Source organism: Balaenoptera musculus, chromosome 15 (assembly GCF_009873245.2).
Source record: "Balaenoptera musculus isolate JJ_BM4_2016_0621 chromosome 15, mBalMus1.pri.v3, whole genome shotgun sequence".
In the NCBI taxonomy this organism is placed as follows: Eukaryota; Metazoa; Chordata; class Mammalia; order Artiodactyla; family Balaenopteridae; genus Balaenoptera; species Balaenoptera musculus.
In genome coordinates, this window is record NC_045799.1 from 64,982,242 (window position 1) to 64,987,061 (window position 4,820).

At 44.2% G+C, this 4,820-nt stretch overlaps 1 protein-coding gene across 4 annotated transcripts in view; it reads left to right on the top strand.

The window, feature by feature from the left end:
• Positions 1-4,820, top strand: part of IQCK (IQ motif containing K) — a 128,483-nt gene that overhangs the window by 117,994 nt on the left and 5,669 nt on the right. The gene's annotated exons all lie outside the window — the stretch shown is intronic.

The window sequence follows — 4,820 nt, forward strand, 5'->3', positions numbered from 1 at the left end:
AGTCAACAGCAGTAATTACTGCACATTCAAGACTGTCAGATCTGCCCCAGTGCCTTGTGGCTTCCAAGCTGGCTCAACTTTCCTCAAAATAACACAACCCAACATCTGGCACAGTTAAGAAAGGGGGGTAAACATACCTGACTATTGACATTACCCTCTACACGTCAACATTTCTTTCTTTTTAGAAAGAAAATCTTCCATGACATATTCTTCCACTGGGGACGTGAAGGTTTTTTTTCATATTTTTTTCTGTATTCTTCAGATTTTCTATAATGACTATGAACAGCTTTTATAATTGAAAAATAATCTTATTTTAAAAATTCAGTCCAGTAAAAACAGAAAAAAAAAAAAACCTTGGTAATATATATTGTACACTCCCCTACCTCCTAATTAGAAAGTATACAGCCTGACTTTAAGCTTTGTTGGATTATTCTGGGTGGTGATCAGGGACCCCAATTCATACTCTGCATTAGTATGACATGATGGTTAAGACCATGGATTTTGGACTCAGACAGACCAGGCTTAGAGTTCTGGCAGGGCCATTTATTTAGCTCTGTGACCTTGGGCAAGTTGCTTAGTGTCTCTGAGCCTTAATTTTCTCATTGGTAAATGGAAATAATGATAGCATCTACCTCCCAGAGTGGCTGGGGTGATTAACCGAGATGATACATTTGTGTAAAGCCCTGAACATAATGTCTAGCATTCAGTAAATGCAAATTTTCTACTTAATAGTGTGATACTGTTACTAATCTGTTTCAAGTGTGGAGCCCTCAGGGACTGTCGGGGCACCTTAGACTCTGCCCTGGATCTGAATGAAAATGTCCTCAGATTTTGATGCCTGTTCTCTTCCTCCCCATTTTGTTTTATTTTATTTATTTTATTTTATTTTATTTTATTTTTTGTTGAGGTCAAACTCACAGACAGCAGGGTGCCCTAGTCCTAAGTGTACAGCACAGTGAACTTGTCTGTATGCACACACCACGTAACCAGCTCCCGGATCAGGATGACGAATGGGCTCCACCTCCAGGGGTTCCCTCGTGCTCCCACCCAGGCAGCAGCCAACCCCAAGGCAAACTCTATTTGGAATTCTATCACCACAGACTAGTTCTGCTTATTCTCAAACTTCACATAAATGGAAAGAGTATGGACTCTGTGCCTGGCTTCTTTTGCTGGCTATTACATCTGGGAGAGTCAACCAAAATGTTGAGGGCAGCAGTAGTTTCCTCTTTTTCACTGATGTGTAGTATTCTTTCCTGTGAATAGTATCACAATGTGTATATCTCTTATTGATGGACACTTGGGCTGTATCCAGTTTTTATGAACATTCTTGTATATGTTTTTTGGTGGATGTAAATACTCACTTCAGTTGAGGATTAGCCAGGAGTGGAACTGATGGGCCTGAGAGTATACACATAATACTTAATTTGGCAAGATCCTGCCGAATCTTTTGCTAAAGTGTTGGCACTGTTTCCCATCCCCACTAGCGATGCCTGAGCATTAAGTTGTCCTGCATCCTCACCAACACTTAGTGTGATGAGTCTTTTTCATTGTAATCATCCTGGTGGGTGTGTAGTGTCTGTCTCACTGTGGCTTTAATTTCTTTGATGCACACCTTTTTATGTGCTTATCAGCCATTGGGACACAAATTCATTTCGAAACTCAGTTATGCTCTGAGGAAATCTGGTAGCTCAGCTTGCCCGAATGATGCTTTAAGGATGGGCACACAAGCTCTGAGAGAGGTCTCAGAGACACTCCTGCAACTAAAACACCAGAGTTTGGGGCACACATTCCAAAACATCTACACTGGCTTCTTCTGCTTACTTTCAAATCCTTGGCCATGTTTGATAGCTTAGCTTGCAAGATAACTAACTAACTTTCAGATGATGAGTGACATGTGAGTTTTAAAAGATGCTAAGTGAACTCTTTAGCAGCATTTCAGCTTGTATTTCTACAGGCCACTCAGAGGAAAAGAGTCACATTTGTTGAATACCTACAACGTATCAGTCCCTGCACTGGGCACATTCGGTACATTATCTCCCTAATCTCATGAGGACTCTGTGAGGTCAAGATTATTTTACTTAGTTCAAACGATGAAATGTGGTTGGGGCTGGGGTCACCCAGCTATCAGATGGCAGAGCCAGGATTTGAACCCTGGGTCTGCTTGACACCAGAGTCTACCCTTCTGTGAGCAAGCAAACTGAGGGGGAAACATTACTTTTCTACCAATTCCCCAATCAGAAACTATTCCTAGCATACGTTTCATTAATATTTTTTCAGTGGTCACCTCTACTAGGGCAGCGTCACCCTTGGGTGGATCTCTCCCTGGGGTCTCCCAACAGTGGGTGCTGATACTGGGGGGCCAGCTCCCCTGGGACTCCCCAGTTCCCGACCTCTCCTCCTCCCTGCCTCTCCCCACCTCTGCGGTCTGCCTGACCACAGTAACACTGTGTACATGTTGATGCCCTGACAGTCTGTTTATCTTCTGTCTGGTATATGTTGTTAGTTCTTTTAGAAAGTTTTCCGCAATGGTATAGCGATGCACGTGGACGGTAGACATTTGGGAAAACAAAAATTCACCCATTTCTTTTCAATCGTTTTCTCTATATTTAGTTTTTTTAAGAGTTGAAATGCTGGGCCACCACTTAGTTATGAATGTAATTTTTTTTTTACAGGGCAGTCACATTTAAAGGGTGTACTATGAACATCTCACTCAGGACTAAACATAAAATAGGAATCGCTTGTTTTCAAGAAAAATAAATTTTTTTTTTCAGAAAAGCAAGAGAGAAAACAAGGGCAGAGATGACTGAGTGAAAGAACCTAGCTTCCACTTTACCTTTGGAGCCATCAGCTTTGTTGGCTTTCAACACCACCAGACAGAAGCCACAGTGTCCCCCTTGGAGACATTGTTAACTTTTGGAATGGAGCAATTTAAAATTTGCATCATCAAAATTTATAGGAATTTTGTAAATTCCACTGTATTTTGCTCTTGGCATGTCTCCTTGTTCCTTCAAGCTTTGCAAAAGCACATTTTGAATGGTTTCATCCTATTTTATCAAGTTTATAAATTATCAGGTATCTACTCATTCCACAGGTGCTGGGCATTTTGGTTTTTCCTAAACTGTCTATGTGGGAAGAGATGTGGGAGCAGCACCTTTTGTTGCGTCTTCATTACAGAAATCTTCATCTCCCTGGGGAGAGAGACCATGACCCTGTGGAGGTTACGGGCATGAATGCAGGAGCCAGACAGCCCACAGTGTGACCCCAGGCTCCTTACGTAACCTGCGTGCCTCAGTCTCCTCATCTGTACGGTCATCGGGGAAAATAACAGCACGTACCTCACTGCCACTTCATATGCGCAAAGGGCCCAATAAGTACCATAGAAGTGTAGTCTTATTATTTACCCGGAATCCTAAAAGCTGGGTGCTAATTGGATAAAAAAAATATTTTAAGCAATATATATATATATATATATATATATATATATATATCTGACTTGAGAGTGTAAACCAGTCTTCTCTTTGTAACCCCAGGACCCATCTGTGTGATGGATGCACATTTACTGAAGCAGCTTCTCTCTTTGGTGTGTAAGCATCTCTAATTCCCTGTTAATTTTCCTGCCTCCCCCTCTGTGATCTTCTTGAGGTCAAAGACTGTGCCCTGAAAACAGTAATAGCTAATATGTAGTGTGTGCTTCTCTGGGTCAGACTCAGTGCTGAGCACTTCGCGGGTCTTGCCCCTCCCAGGCCCTCAGGAGGCAGGGCCCCTCTCAGACGTGGGCCCTCAGGAAACAGGCACTGAGTGATAGCTGAGTGATCAGCGCTCTTTCCCAAACTTGTCACATCAGAAGGATCACTCAAAGCGCAGAGGTGGTGGGTGCTGATTCCCACTCACTCATCGAGATTCTGATTATCAAGGTTTGAGGCGGGGCCCAGGAATCTGTATTTTTGCCCCAGCTGGTCCTTTGTGCCGAGGCCACATCTGGGCAACACTGAGTGAGTAGCTGGATGACCCTGTGGTCCCTGAATTTCCTCCCTATGTCTTAGGCAGCTTCTCTAGCCATGTCTGGGGTTCTCAGCTCTGTCACTGAGTGACACAGGAGCGCGCGGGGGGCAGTGGAGAGGAGGAGAGCGTAAGCGGGTCTCACTAGTATGCAAGACCTCTCTTGTCACGCTGCCTTTAACTGAAGCTGGAGGCCTGGCGCATCACTCTGGGATCTTCCGCTCTCTCAAGGCCTTCCGTAACTGGCTCCGCACCAGTCTGCCAAGGGGTACAAGGGCAGCACAGGGCCATGGAGGCAGCCGTCTGTTGGTGCTGGAAGCCAACCACAGTGATGTCTCTAAACTAAGGTGGAAACTGGGGTCTTTCATCTCACTGCCTGCTCCCCTCCACTGCCTCTTCCCTTGCTCCCTCCTTCTACTGAATAACCTGCCTGTGCAAGCTTCCGCCAAGACCCGGAGGAGGAAAACCACTAAGGAGAGACGTTAGCTGCTTCTTAATTTTTAGCAAAGTAATCCCTGTACATGGTTGCCATGGTTACGGGTATAGAGGGTAAAACAGGAGGATGAATGAGCATCATCTGTCACCCTCTTCTATGGCAGTCACTTTGAGCTCTGAGCTGTTCCTCTGGGTGGTTAAGGTTGGGGTTAGGGTTAGGGAAAAGTTTAGACACTATCTCCTGATTTCCTGATGTGACAGATGAGAATTAGCTCACTTAAATCCCATCCCCCCCCTCCCAAAAGAGTTAAATTGCTCTTTCCTGTTCCTTAATTAGTTGACTCTGTAGTTTCAAGTTACAGACAACCATCTTTATTTCTTCTTAC